Source organism: Engystomops pustulosus, chromosome 6 (assembly GCF_040894005.1).
Source record: "Engystomops pustulosus chromosome 6, aEngPut4.maternal, whole genome shotgun sequence".
Classification (NCBI taxonomy): Eukaryota; Metazoa; Chordata; class Amphibia; order Anura; family Leptodactylidae; genus Engystomops; species Engystomops pustulosus.
Genome location: NC_092416.1, coordinates 160,425,776 through 160,441,168, shown reverse-complemented (window position 1 = coordinate 160,441,168; position 15,393 = coordinate 160,425,776). Strand labels below are relative to the sequence as shown.

Sequence of the window (15,393 nt, the reverse complement as noted above, 5' to 3'; positions counted from 1 at the left end):
TCTGTCCTCCCTTGCCCTAATTCTTGGCTCAATGGGCCACATTTATCAAAACTAGGGCCTGTACAATGTGCAGTGTGCCTGTGGAGTGTGCAATGGATTAATCAAAACGGGCACACAGTATTTATGAATCTGGTGTCCCCTGCACTGCTCTGGAAGTGGGCACCTATTTTCTGGTGCACTTTGTTCATGCTGCAGAATTGTGGGGAACATCAGCTGCGACACAAAACTTGGCGCAGACACTTCATAAATACATGTGCAAGCTCCAAAGCCGTTCTCTTTAGTGCAAAGTGGGACCGAAAAAACACTTTAATAAATGTGGCCCAATGTTTTATATTCTCATACACCTCTTGAGATCTCAGGAGCTTCTAAATTTTTATTTCACTTTTTAATTATCGTAAGTTGGATCGGTATAGGGTCCACAAAATACAGTCCACCTGTAGCCACGATGCCCACTTCTTAGCATGGACCATGAATGTTGCCTCCATATGTGACGTTCATGATGAGAGTAAATAGTCAGTAATAGATCATGGACCCCATAGGGCAGTGGTGGCGAACCTATGGCAATGGTGCCAGAGGCGGCACTCGGAGCCCTCTCTGTGGGCACCCAGGCCATCACCCCAGAATGAAGTTCACCAGACAGGACTCAAAGAATCTGCCTGCAGAACCTTCCTACAATGATAGATGAATTTGCCCTCCTCCTTTCAACTGGGTTGGTGTCCTTGGGAGGCTGAACGATTGAAAGTTGTCAATGAACAAGGAGAAATACATTACTGCTTAAATTGCTGCGCTGGCACTTTACAATAAATAGGTGGCTTTTGGTTGAAGTTTGGGCACTGAGGCTCAAAAAGGTTCGCCATCACTGCCATAGGGTGTAGAGTCAAACCTTTTTCCCTATTCTAAATCTAAATCCTATAAAGTGTCAGAATTTTAAAGCTGCCAAACTGTGTGCCCAAAAAACAAAACAGGCGAGAGTGTCGGAAAAGGGCAACTAAAGCGCACACATACCAACTATTGGAAAGTCAGAATGCCCCCCATTCTGGTTATGTGGATAATCTGGCGTCTGCAAATTATTCAGTCTGGTTTCTGCTTATTCTGTTCCAAACTGAGCACCGAGCGAGAGGATGGATTCTGCCAAATATTTCCTGAGTAAGTCCGCAGGCTGCATATGTACAGCCGCTCTCAGTACCCATACTGTGCCAACACTGAGACGCGTCACTGCAGCTCACAGAACTACTCACTTTTATGAAAAATGGCCCAAAAATGCCTGTATATGCCCCCAGAGTCAATCCAAGTGCAGAGCTGTGTGTCCCGCTCCAGAATCTATTCCATCACTTATGACCATTTACATTGACTGCATAATAAAGGAATTCCAGGAAAACTAGTATGAATCTTAGTAAGTATATAAGTAGAAACTTAGTATAGGTCACCAGTATCAGATCAGTGGAGATCTGACTCCAGTCTATAGCATTCAGACAAGTATATCAAGTACAACGCCATGTACTGTGTAGTGGCGGATCTTGGTACTGCAACTCACTCCAATTCATTTGAATAGAACTGAGTTTACAAACGAACTGATATTACAAGCCCGTGAACTAGATGCAACACTATCTGAAATACTGCGACTACTTCAAACAGCTGATTGGTGGGACGCCAGGTTTTGGACCCTTATATTGATGGCTTATACTAACTGTATGTGATGAAAGAAGAAGCCTCAGAATACTAGGTTCTAATTCATCCGGTCTCCACATTTCTAATTTAAAATTGTAGATTTGGCCATTTCTCTAAGAAGTTCCCACCTTCTTTTGGTGAGATGTGGGATCCCCAATTTATGCTGTACTTATGCTATAAATTAGACATTTTCTGCTCATTATATTAAACCATATCTCTCATCTTATTACAAAATGTTGAACTCTTCCCCTGGATCCATAATGATAAGAATTACTTCAGTACCACTCAGGGCATGGACAGGTGTGGGGCTGAAACTATGCTTTAAGAAACCACATTGGCAGCCTGCATTCTGCATGGACCATGGTTCTGATGTTTACATGCAATATGATTTCTGTTATCATGATTTCTGTTTGGACTCTGCAGTGGGTAAATTGATCCATATTCTCCGCTCCCATCTGACCAGAAGTGACCAAGTCCAATGGACCTCTACATTTCTTTGTAGCCGGATATAACTATGGCTCACAAATACAGGTCATAAACTTGGGCACCTCTTCTAATATTCCATACCAAAGAGGACGTCCTAATCCAGACAACCCCTTAAAGTGTGCTGGAGTGGCACTTTGAGAACCTGTCACAAGATTTTACCCCACTAAACTACAAGCCCAATCAGGAAGCGTATGAAATGTCCTTTCTAGAATTCCCCCTTTTACGTGAAATTCCACATGTTTACCATGTTCAAAAAATCTCCCCCAAAATCTGGCAAATTTGACTCTTCTCACTGCATTTAATATGAGATGTGTCAAGTTTAGTGTCTGCATGGGGGAGTGTGTCACTTCAGAAGATATCTACTGATCCATACTACCTAGAAACATGGTACTGGTGTCATGTTAAAGACAAGAATCTCATATATCAGATCTAATCATGTTTATGGCTTTGTGAGCTACAGAACCAGAGACACAGGCAGCTGAAGACATAGTTCAAAATGTAAGCGGCAGATAAAGATCCAGTTCCCACCTATTTTTTAGCTGCCATGCCTATTTCTGTAGCTCACAGAACCATAAGCATGGGATCTGAAAGATGACCGTCAGCTATAGGTGCTATAGAACTGAAGATAAGGGTTCCTGAAGTGACACTACCCCGGCAACCATTACACATAACTCAATATCATGTGAAAATGAGGTGAGAAAAGTCATTTTTGCCTGTCTTTGAAGGGAATTTTATGGGAGATTTCACATAAAAGAGGGAATTCTAGAAATAGATCTGAACATGAAGAAAGTTCTAGAGAACTATCATTTGCTGCCATAACTCACCACCTTCATTCCTAGACTTCATTCCTTCATTCGAGACTCTTCAGATTATATCTTTTAGGTTTACTTTAAATTATGACTCACCTGATCCACAGTGGTTGTTGGATTACCTCCATACTTGCACAAGGCTCTAACCATACATAGCCTAGAAGGGTGGGATTCTTCACTTTACATATTTAGGTTCACTTTAAATAAATGTTTCTTGCCAGGACTGTCCTTTATAGCAGGAGTGCAGATGTAACAGATATAGCATAAGGACTTAGTCATGCTATCAGATCTATGTATCTATACGTATATAGTATAAAATATTATTTGGTTGGGGGGATTCGTTATTTTCTATGTCCATGATATTGTGCCGATTGCATAAATATAATAAAGTCCTCTATAGATATATCCAGTTAATATGAGAAGTTAGTACATACTGGATGTCTGTGTACAGACAGATCCAGATCCTGTGTCCTAGATCCCCATCCCCGCAGGATTCCAGCCCTGCTCTTCCACTCCTCCCCCCTCCTCGCTCATTCTCCTCTGTGGGGAGGCAGAGCACATAGATCCTGCATCAGCACCAGCCACAGTCACAGCATCCCTGCTCTCCATCATCAACCAGAGTGGGATATAGGGGGTGGGGGGACACCCTAACAGATTATACTGGGGTGGGCTGGAGGAGGTGAAAGGAGTGAAAGAGAGAGACCTCTGTAACGCTGCAGAAGGAGGAGAGGGGGAGGAGAGGTGAAAAGAAGGAGGTGGTGGTGGTGGCGACTAAGAAGGGGGGGGGATGCAGCCGGTTTTTACCTGAAGACATAGAAGAAGGAAGACTGGAGGGGGTGAGAGGAACCGTGTTGAATATTACACGCTGGAGTACAGGTAAGACTTATGCATGGTGCTTAGGTTAGCAGGACTGACATTTCGGAGGATGGGGGGGGGGGGGGCTGCATCTTAGCTCCCATGTTGACAGAGGATGCAGCAATAGTGGTCAGAGTGGGGTTCGGAGAATACACAGGGTGGAGGACAGTATTAACCCCTCTCATCCCTCAGTCCTGCTATTATTTGCATTTTTTTCTGTGTTAATGATATATCTATCAGACCAACACAAGACACTGCAGGGCCCTTTGCAGTTTGGGGTATGTAGGGTGTTAGGTCGCACCCTGTATATCGCCCATACGTAGCCTGTACACTGTCCTTCACTCTGTTTTTCTCTTTTACCAAAAGCCCCATGGGGATATCTCTATTGGCTTCCTTATTGGTCATGCCCAGACCTTCTATCCCTGAGATGTAGTCAGGGATTTACTAATAGGATACATAGGTAGCCCTGATTTACAAGCTCCGGGCCTGTAGGTCTCTACCTATATATGTCCATGTAGTCTGTTTACCTCAGCAAACAGTATTTACTTGTGCCTGTCATATCCTGTGATGTCACTGCTGATGCCAAGCAGGGTTTCCTGCATGTTGACATCATCGCCCCCTAACCACACCCCTAGATAACCGTGTCCCACCTGCACCAGGACCCCTACAAGCATCAGCCTATATAAGAACAGTCATATTGGTGCCTGGGTGTCAGGTCGTAGGGTGACGAATGAGTATCAGAGGGTTAAATTGTGTCTCCTTTTCTAGTGTTTACTGCAGCCTGGTTTCCTCTTTGCTCTGTGATCTCTCACTTTTCTCCTCCTGATGTTCCACTTCTTCTCCATACTGTACTCCGACTTCCCTCATCGGCTTACATTACATTTCCCCATATCCCTCTTCTCCTGCTCCTTCCATTCTCTTCGCTGCTCCCGTCTTGCCTCTCTTCCAAGCTGTCTTCCATTGCTGTCTAATCCCTTGAAGTGTTTATCTCCCAAGCCTAATATGTATTCCGGTCTATCCCTGTCATATGCTGACAATTCTTGTATTCTTCACTATTGTTTGGCCTTGCCATTGTTCCTTTTCGCTTTGTGTAGCTACTTAGTCTTGTAATTGTTACTAGTTGACAATTCAGGGCACAATTCATGTGATGGTCTGGGGTATCAAATAATAGCGGGAATATTGGAAATGTATTCCGGGAGTAAACAAAGAAGATTGAAAAATCTATATCCCTGTTACCTTTTGTATATGTGTCAATGGGTGCTCTTTTACTTGTGGGATGTTCTTTTTAGCTGCTATTACATATATGTTTTGTGTATATATATATATATATATATATATATATATTTTTCCTTCTGAGATCTACAAGTTGAAAGCTTGGTCATCTGACAGCTGTCTCGTTTGACTCCCCTATACACATGTATGTACGGCCAAGTGTGCGTGTCTTTTGAATGTGGAGAAGAAAACTTTGCATCCCACTCTTTATCTCCTCCATACACATTACATACACTTCTGCCAAAATCAGTGGGTTCAGCCAATATACATCATATATAACTTTAAGGGATTCTTCAATTTCAAAAATAAAGAATTTGGTGTATACAGGGAATCTACTAAAGTGTCTTTAGGTAATGGCAAACACTATTGATGTTCTGGGATAAATACTTGCAATTCAGAAAACTTCTTAATGGTAGATGTAAAGTGAAACCTCTAGGAAGACTTTTTAAAAGTGGTCTTCTAAGGGTGGGTCTTCACGAAGAAGATAACCAGTATAATATGTGGTGGGGCAGTCTTCTCAAGGAGGTGGTCATGTTGGTAATGCAGCAGAACATCGCTCATGGATACATATAACAAGATCTGGAGGGACAGATTCCTAAAAATGTACAGATATGTAGAAAATTACACTTTGTTTCATGTAAAATATCATGGCCAGCTTATTTCTGCAGTCACAGGACTCTTTATATCCTGAGTGTTTAGGTTTCCTTGGATTTTGCTACCCCCCCCCCCCCATGCTCTGTAGCACATCTCTCTCTATGTCTGACCACTATCTTCCATGCCCTGATGTCTTTCCCCCCAGCTGTACAGTTTCATTCTCCACCCCCTTCTCTCTCAATCTCCTCTTGTGTTTGGTCTCTGCTCCCCTGTGTAATCTGCACTGTGATGTCTTGTGTTCCCTCAGGTTAATCCTGCTCACCATCATCTGCTGCCCCCTCCCCGCACATCCAGAACCCCCTACATCTGTCTCCTTCTCCTCCTGCAAACGCTCCATTGTCAGCTTCCTGATTTTAACTTTCCATCTCGGTACAGTAGGGACATCATCATCGTTGCAGGACACCATGGACGCCATCTATAGTAGTGCTTATAGTATGTTGGGGGGGGGGGGGGGGTCAGCAGTGAGATATTTTGAAACATAAGTAATTCTGTTATATAATTATAATCCCAAGTTTAAGTGTGTATTCATCTGTGTCTGAGTATGTTTATGAATATTTAAGTGTGAGTGCATGGATGTGTGTGCATGAATGTGTATTCATTTTTGTATGCATATATGTGTGTGCATGTATGTATGTGTTTGTGCATGTATGTGTATTGATTTTTGTATGAATACATGTGCATACATATATGTATATATATATACATATATGTGTATGTATGTATGTGTATTGATTTGTGTATGTATATATATATATATATAAATATATATATATACATATATATATTTATGTGTATGTATGAGTGTGTTCACATATGTGTCATGACTCATGTATATGTGTATCTATTGATTTTCTATAATGGCTGTCTTTGTTCTTCTTTAATGCTTATGCAAATTATTGACTACCAATGATACAGTATAACCAAAATCTCACCTTATAAAGCCCATTTTTTCACTTTAAAGAGCAACAATCATTTCCCATGAATTTAGAATTGTTTTCTTATAGCTCTGCATTGTGATGTCCCCCTGTTATTCCTCTTGGAAATACAATTAATAAATTGGGGTGCTACCATTCCCCCTTGTCAAAGGAATGTGTACCCCACTGATTGGACAATGTCCAAAGTGTCCAAGTATAAGGATACACCCCCAAAGGCGTACAAGAGGAATAACAGTGGAGCCGCACTGCATAAAGAACAAATACGTTATATTATGATTATGTATTTACTAAATTTTCTGCAGACAAATCCTCATTTAATGTTAGATTCTCATACAACTTTGCGTTGGATTTTTGCCACTATGGATTTTTTTTTTGTGGATTTCGCCTTACCCTTTTGTGTTATCCAGGTTCCTGGTATCTATAATCCATATAGAACTTGTGTTTTATAAACTTTTTTATGACACGTTGTCCAGATTTTTGCTTGAACAGAGATTTGCCGGAGGAGCGTATAAGGGGTTAATAATCTTCCATAAAGCAAAGTCTTCCCCGCTGTATAGTGTTTTCCATTAATATCAATTTCTACGTGATCCGTGCTTCTACTTATCGGAGGCACGAACGCACAGGCATCTTTCTATGTCAAGTTTGGAGAGAAATTACTCTTTGCAGATTATTAATGCTACAAGATCTCACCTCTTAACCCCTCACTTGCCGCACAGTTCATGGCTGAAGCATAGCGGATGTGCTACAGGATTCCTACATGTCTCTGGGTTACAGAATATGTAACTCATCCTCATGGTTCGGGGGCAGAAGGATTCATGCACTGACATGCCAGCATGACAAGGACATTACAAGGTCATCTAGATGCTCAGACAATCTGGAGAGCCATTCTGATGCAAATTTACGCTGGATGCATAGATTTAACCCTCATGGCGCCAGGCTGGCATCCATGACTATAAGACTCTCGAGAGGGGTTAAAGTCCATGACTCAGGAGACCGTAGGAGGAAAATATCTTTAAGGTTAGATGACAGGGTATGAGACATCATTTAATGGAGAAATATCCATATAAAAAATCTCATAGAGATCACATAGTCCTGTAGGCAAGACAATGCTGATAACTGTGGATAACTATTGCATTGAGCTCATCCTCAAAACTTCACTAGTCCTATATAGATGTGACATCCCAATCGGTATATTGCTTTGTGCTCTACATTGTATATTATATGTGTATGAAGCCTGCTGGGTGCGTTATGATCGCCGTGCAGTGCATTTTGGGAATTTCTTTGCATGTCCAGGCCGAGTAATTGTACCATATACCTATCTGATCTTCTCACATGATTTATTCCCCGCTGGGACATTGTACCAGTAGCCCCCTCACCCTTCTAATTATTTTCCCATTGTAATAACCTGTACTGACTTAATTGCTTGATGCAAAAAAAAAAAATGGCACCTTTCACATTAATTATTACAGCAGATTACTGCTATGGAGGAGAAGTCGGAAGCAGGGGAAGAGCCAGGGTGTACCCTGTAAATGGGTCAGGGTGGAAGATGTTCTGCACATAGTAAATGAGCTCCATTTAGATGACAGCCATTGGTTGTGCCGCTTCTTCTAGTCTATTGTTCACTGTTATCAGCCATTTCTGGCTAACAGGGGGGAGGCTGATTGCTGTATTCCCCTCTGGTATTATTGATAGAAAAGCCACATAAAAGTGTCTCATAGATCTCCTGTTCTGATGACCTACGGATGCATTGAGAAACGCGTTAGTAAAGGTCATAGTAGAGGTTTTTAGCTTTATATTGTATTTTAGGTTCACTTATATTTTAGCCACTCTGTTAGGAGATACCGACCGTATGTCCTACTTCTCACCCTAATTATTGTACATAGTCAGTTATGGGCAGTATGTCTCAGAATTATAGAAAGTTATTCGGTATGGGGTGAAATTGATGATATGAGGTCATGTGAGGACAGGAGGGCTCATTACACTAGCAGTGGCATCCGGACAATACAACGCCATTGATCCCATGTGCTTATTTCCTAGGTCTATTATAGTAAATGTGTTCTCAGCTAAGGGGGTAGGAGGGCTTCTTTAGGTTGTGTTGATGCAGGTAACAATAGCGCCTGATCTTTCATGAAAATAAAAATGGATCAGTCAGCATTGATCTCTATGAAAACGTATGTTCCATGGCAGAAACGTTCTGCAAAAGTCAACGTAAAGTGATATCACTTTGTGTTGACTTCTATTACTGACCTCAATAATCACGGATGAAGACATATAAGATGCAAAATTCCACACTTTGGCAGATTGTCAGTTTGACTACCATAGAAATTAATACAATCCCTTAAAGGGAACCTGTCACCAGGCACCTCGTTTTCACTAAAGACAGGTTGCAGAAGCCCATTACAGCTGCAGTGCAAACCTGAATTTCTGCTTTCTCTAAGCATTTGCATTTTCAATATAATTGTGTGTTATAACTTACCATGTACCCTGACAGAATTCTCTGTGTAGTCCCAGGGGTTGGACTTTGGTATGGATGCATTTCAAAAACAACATGTGATTTGTCTGTGCTGCTCTCTCTTCAGCTCTCAGCCCCCAACTTTGTGCTCCTGTACAGCTCCTTCTGTACAGACTGCGAGCTCTGTAAAGAAGCCAGAGGGAGGAGCTGTACAGGAACACAAAGGTGGGGGCTGAGAGATGAGGAGTGAGCAGCACAGACAAGTCACATGTTGTTTTTTGAAATGCATCCAAGCCAAAGCCCAACCCCTAAGACTACACAGGCTGCTGGGGACTTAGATTGCCCCCCCCCCCAGCATCTCTGGGCCCTGGCATTGCCCGGGTATGCCTGGTGCTGGTGCCAGCCCTGCTTAATAATAAAAATAGGACTAAGAAACGTGAACATTTCATCTGTGGCTGCAGTTCTGCAAATGCTCTGGGCAGTTGTTTATTCTGAAGAGCTTCCTGTTTTTAATAAGATGCTCCCCAGCCCCTCCCATCTACTCTGAGTGACAATTGTAGCATCCAACCACAAGTCAGAATGGAGGGAAGGTGTTCTACAGAGCATATACTTCTTCAGGATTAAGCACATCCCCAACTAGCACAAGGAGAGCTGCAGACTTGAACTAAAAGTAGATTTTTTACACTCTTGCTTCTTAAAGCGGGTGTATAATTACACAGATCTTAAGGTCTCATCCCTAACACTTTGTGTAGGCCTATGTTTACAAATCTGCTGACAGATTCCCTTTTTATGTTCATTTATGAGGTTCAGCTTGTAAGATGGATTGGTTTTTATACAGAAGCCTGTAGCTGTAAAAGATCTTTAGGGTATTCCAGGAGCGGATTAAGAGGGCCATGGGCTCTATGAATATTATTGAATCTTATTGCTCAATCCTTGGTCTGGGGCAATAAGCTTTCCTCAGTGTAAAAAAGTATTATTCAATGAAGAAGCCTTGTGTCATGACTTTGGATTGAACCAAACCAGTCCCATCTGCAGCGGGTGGCTGTTTCTGATTTTTTACTCCTCATCAGTGAAGAATAGGGAACCACTTTTTCAAGGAGAGAACTACTATTTGCACATTCCTTTTAAAAAATCCTCAGTGGAGTGAGCGTGACCCCTTAGTCTTCTTAAGATGGTCATAAAGAGGTGGCCTCTTTAAGAAGAGGTATCACCCCTTAAAGGGAACCTGTTGGCAGAAATTGACCTAATAAACCACTACTGGTATGTTGTGAAGCAGCTGAACACCTTCCTGATTGTGTTTCTTTCATGGTCCAGTGTGATAGCATCATCCAGAAAATCCCCTTTGAAGTGCGTAAATTGGTCTGAATTGGTCTGCATTGGTCTGAAGTCAAGCTCTCTCTCTTCCTCAGAAAACCCCCTTGACTATAATTAATGCATCCAGAGACATCACTAACCAGATCTCCTGAAGTCTGATGCATAATGTCAATCACAGAGAAGGAGGAGATCAGAGCTCCCACCATGACTTCAGTGTTGAACTCTCCGCCTCCTTGACTTTACACAACCAATTTACATCTCATTTCAAAGTTGATTTTCTGGATGATGCCACTGCCAAGGTCCACGAAAGACACAAAAACTAGACGGTGTTATGCTGCCTGACAATATACTGGTGGTAGTGGCTTTAGAGGCCAAGTGCTGATGACAGGTTCCCTTTAATACAGCGAGGCTTTGAATAAGGAAGTTGAGAGAGATAGTTATCAGTCAAACACTCTTGGGGTCTTTAAACTTTATTTGTCGAGGTCTAAGTTTACCCCAATCTTTTGGAAATCTCTGTTACCCTGTAGTATACAATTACGAGAAGTGTAGAACGTATTAATATTCACTTTTATTTATGCCTAGGATGTGGAGTGGAGTCCTACAGGCTTTTCAATCTAGCGTCTCAGTCCATTCACTAAACAAGCCTGGCTCAGTACTGAGCCGTACACAACGCTTTTAGACAATTAAGTATATAGCAGCCGACTACTGTTATGTTGCACAGTGATATAAGTAAGAGGATCACAGACTACCACTGGATTTCCTCTACGAGGGAACCTTAAGTATCGCCATCAATTGTTATAATGTAGAAAACTGGGTCTATATAAAATGCATAATGACTTCACTAGTCAAATGTTATTGTCATTATCACTATTACACGTCGGTATCATGTTTATGGCGCCGTTTATGGATATGAATATTTTAGTATCATTTCAATGGCAAATTCCCATTTAATACAAAGATCTGACATTGAATCTAAGTACTTTTAAGGGCTATGTACAAGGCCTGTAGCAGAGCTGATGTTAGTCCTCCATGTATGGGAAGGTTTTTGGAGGTTTTCTGAGGTCGAAATGAATCACGCGACATATTGATCATCTTTTCGGTCACATCCCTGCTGTTATTCCCATTGGAATGTCTGATAAAGGAGCACTATATAGATGAATATGGAGGTTATGATTAGTTTTGAATTTAAAGAGGAATTTGTCCTTCTCTCCTGACATGATGGTGTTCCTCAGATTTCATCCTTTGTCATAGTTCTGAGTTTTGGCATTCCTCAGTTTTTTTTATATAGGTTTTTGAATGAATGTTAGCAGGTGTTAGGAGTTGCCATAGTGCCCATAGAGTAGTGGATTATAATATGGCCGATTTGGATGGCCCCCCTGGGTCCAAAACTTCTAGGGGGCCATGGCCACACCCTAGAAACCTAAACCGACCCTTTGTACAAGAGCCCTTTTGGGACCTTCAAAGGTATATAAGCAGTGGCTAGAAGCTGATGGGCCCCAATGCAAAGTCTTTGCCAGGCCCCCGACTATGGTTTATAGCAATAGTCTTCTCATATGGGAAAGTGACACCATAAGGGCCCCCTAAACCTGTTTGGCCCGGGTGCGACCGCAACCTCTGCCCCCCTCAAGTTACGCTCCTGTCTATAAGCTACAGTACTGACACCTTCCTTTTCCAAGATGATAAGTACCATAAAAATGTCCATCCATTAAAAAAATTAGACACATAAGGACCCTTAATTTTTATAGAGCCCAGGACTAATGGAAGTCTTAACACACCCTTGTGCCCAAATGATCAATCCATACACGGTAATGAGGTAGATACTTTGCTATTATCCTCTGCTCCAAGCCTACAAATGAGAACTACTCTCTTGCTACATTTTATATTTTGGGATATCCAGTTTTTAACATTTTGGCACTTGTATAAAAGTAAATGGTGCGATGGTCATACATGTGCCTGACTGCTTCATTCAGACAGGATGTTCTGAGACTTCACACTTCCTATGATTACTCAGACCCTTAGTGATCAGACACATACTGGGGCTTATTTACTAAGGGTCTGCGGATCGCATTTCCGTTGAGTTTTCCGAAGTTTTTGGGGATCGCGCCACTGGGACAGGTATTTAGAAGGACATTTTGGTGCACGCGATCGGATTCTGGCACAGCGGCGCCGGCTTTCACGTGACACAAATCGGGGGGTGGGCTATCAGACGATCCGAATGATTCGGACTAATCGCGCAATTTTACTTTAAAATTGTGTCGGAAGACACTGCACTTACATACACCGGGAGGAAGATGGTGAACTCCGGCGGACCTGATCGGGGAAGCGACACATTCAGGATATCGGGCGCACAATCTTAGTGAATCGCGGCACAGTGCATTATCGTCGGACAGTGCACTTTCGGGAACTCCAAGGGACCGGGTAAGTAAATGTGCCCCACTGTATTGGGCTGGCCCACCAGAGGACCAGATGATTCTCCTATCGTAGAGGTTCAGAAGACAGAAAGCTGATTTGGAGTCTGTTTGGGCTTGTGTTGTAGGCGATGATTAAGGTGGGTGTCCATAATAATTTTATTTGGTGGGTCCAAGGAACCCTTATCCAACACCGGACATATACCCCTCCTATCCCATAGATAGGACATTGGAAGGCCTTCTTCTAAGACAGATGGCAAGCAGCTTCAAATTATACTGTATATAAATAAGCCAAATTTTATTATGTTTTCAGCATAACATGTCCATTAGCATTCTGGAACCAACGTGTAAGTATACTACATAGATTCCCCTGTTATCAGGACTGAGCTATATAATATATCTGGATACAAGTCCCACTGACTTGACAACTATAATGCTACTTCCCACCTTCCCTGCAATTTAGTAACACTTTTATGACCTGTCCAAGGTGCTGAAACCCCCTGCTAAATTATACATGCCTCATTTCCACAAATTGGGGTCAGTGAGCAGGAACTGTCAGGGCTGATTTAGGTAGCAGTAAATACTCTCGCATTATCTAAGAAAACAAGGGAATTTTTGCAATAAAGATGCGGGTGTCAGCAGGAATCTCACATTATTTCTCAGAATAAGCATCCTTCTCCCAGTGTTAGATTTGTTGTCTATTATTTTGCATCTAACTCCAGATGATGTCAGGCATATAGCCGTCCACATTTTTCACATAGTTTGCCATTAGTCAGACATCATCTGTGTGAAAATAAATCCCAGTTTAAGTGTGATTCTCACTCAGAGCATAAATAAAATAAGACTCTTTGTTACAAAAATCCACAGCTTTAACATTTTAAAGGATCCTACTGCAGACAGGGAACAGCAGGGAGGCTCCAGCTCAAGCCAGTTATCTTACAGCAGAGCTAATGGTAGTGATGAGACGGAGGGGTAGCTACTGGGACACAGAGAAGATTTATTCAGATATATTTCTGTATTATGTGTGACCTTATAGAAAATTGGGTCAAGGAAGAGGGGAACATTAAGAAAGGGCAGGATGGGATATGCAAGGAGGATTCAGCCCCAGCCAGTTGTCTTGCAGCCAGACACAAGATAATGACTAGACAAGGGATTTCCTTATACAAGCAGTCCACGGGTTACGTACACAATAGGTTCCATTGGTTTGTTCTTAAGTTGAATTTTAATGTAAGTTGAAACTGTATATTTTATAATTGTAGCTCCAGACAAAAAAATTTTTTTTTACCCCAGTGACAATTGTAGTTTCAAAATATTTTGCTGTAATGGGACCAAGGATTTTGAATAAAGCTTCATTACAGACACCTTACAGCTGATCATTGCAGTCTGGGACTATAGTAACATCCAGAGAGCTTCATCAGAGGTGCCCACCACAGTGGGCAGAGGGGTTCGTCTTCAACTAGGGGTTGTCTGTAAGTCTGGTGTCCTTAAGTAGAGGACTGCCTGTAAATATTTAGTTGGGATTTCATACAAAATTGGATCAAAGGAAAGGTAAAGATTAGGCTGGGATGGGCAGGGATGCTTCAGCCCCAGCCAGTTATCTTACAGCCAGACACAAGATAATGACTAGACAAAGGATTCCCTTATATATATTTAGTTGGGATTTGATACAAAAGTTGAAATTTTAGTTGTGATTTCATACAAAAAGTCGATCAAAGGAACGGTAAAGATTAGGCAGGGATGTGCAGGGAGGCTTCAGCCCCAGCCAGTTGTCTTGAAGCCAGTCACAAGATAGTGATGAGAGAAAGTATAGCTGAGATTACAGAACACATAAAAGATTTCCTTATTCACTTTTCTGTTATAGTTGTGACATCAATTTGATTTAAAAAAAAGGCTGAGATTAAGAAAAGTTGGACTGGAATGGGCACGGAGGCTTCAGCCTCAGCCAGTTACCTTACAAACAAAATAATGTCAGTGATAGAAGGCAGGGAGGATATGGTTAAGCTCTTCTATTCTCATATATACTTACATATTCATTGTGATATGAACCATAATGGGATCAATGGGAAAATGAAAATTAAGAGAAGAAGTGCTGGGATATCTTTTAGTTAATTATTTCTATATTTTTTATGTGAATTTTCTAGAAATATGACTTGTCTCTATATAATGGTGCCAGGTATTGTCACCTAGTCCTGTAGATCTTCATGTCTCTACTCCCCAACCCCCATCACCAGGCCTCCTCTTGTTTGCCATCATATATATTTTATGGTTTCTCATCCCTTAACAGCAATTGACCACCCAGGACCCTTTCCCATCTAGGGACCCATAGCACTTACATAGTCTACATCTATTATACATACTCTCTTTGCTGTCAACCTACCATTTGATCCATAAGAATAGGAGGCAGAGCTGTGCAGTGAAAACAGCAATGGGAGCATCGGCTTAGAGTCGCCATCACTCACTTTTCTTCTGATGACATGTTTGAACAATGTTTTGCCTGGGGATTTTTATCCTCATACATCTGTTCCCTTGATCATTCGGCA

At 41.8% G+C, this 15,393-nt stretch overlaps 1 protein-coding gene across 2 annotated transcripts in view; it reads left to right on the top strand.

The window, feature by feature from the left end:
* Positions 1-3,520: 3,520 nt before the first annotated feature.
* The window catches only part of DLGAP4 (DLG associated protein 4), a 108,667-nt gene continuing 96,794 nt past the window's right edge, over positions 3,521-15,393 (top strand). For both annotated transcript variants that reach the window (XM_072112111.1, XM_072112110.1), the window contains exon 1: positions 3,521-3,839. The gene's annotated coding sequence lies outside the window, so the exon portion shown is untranslated. The remainder of the gene's footprint in view (positions 3,840-15,393) is intronic.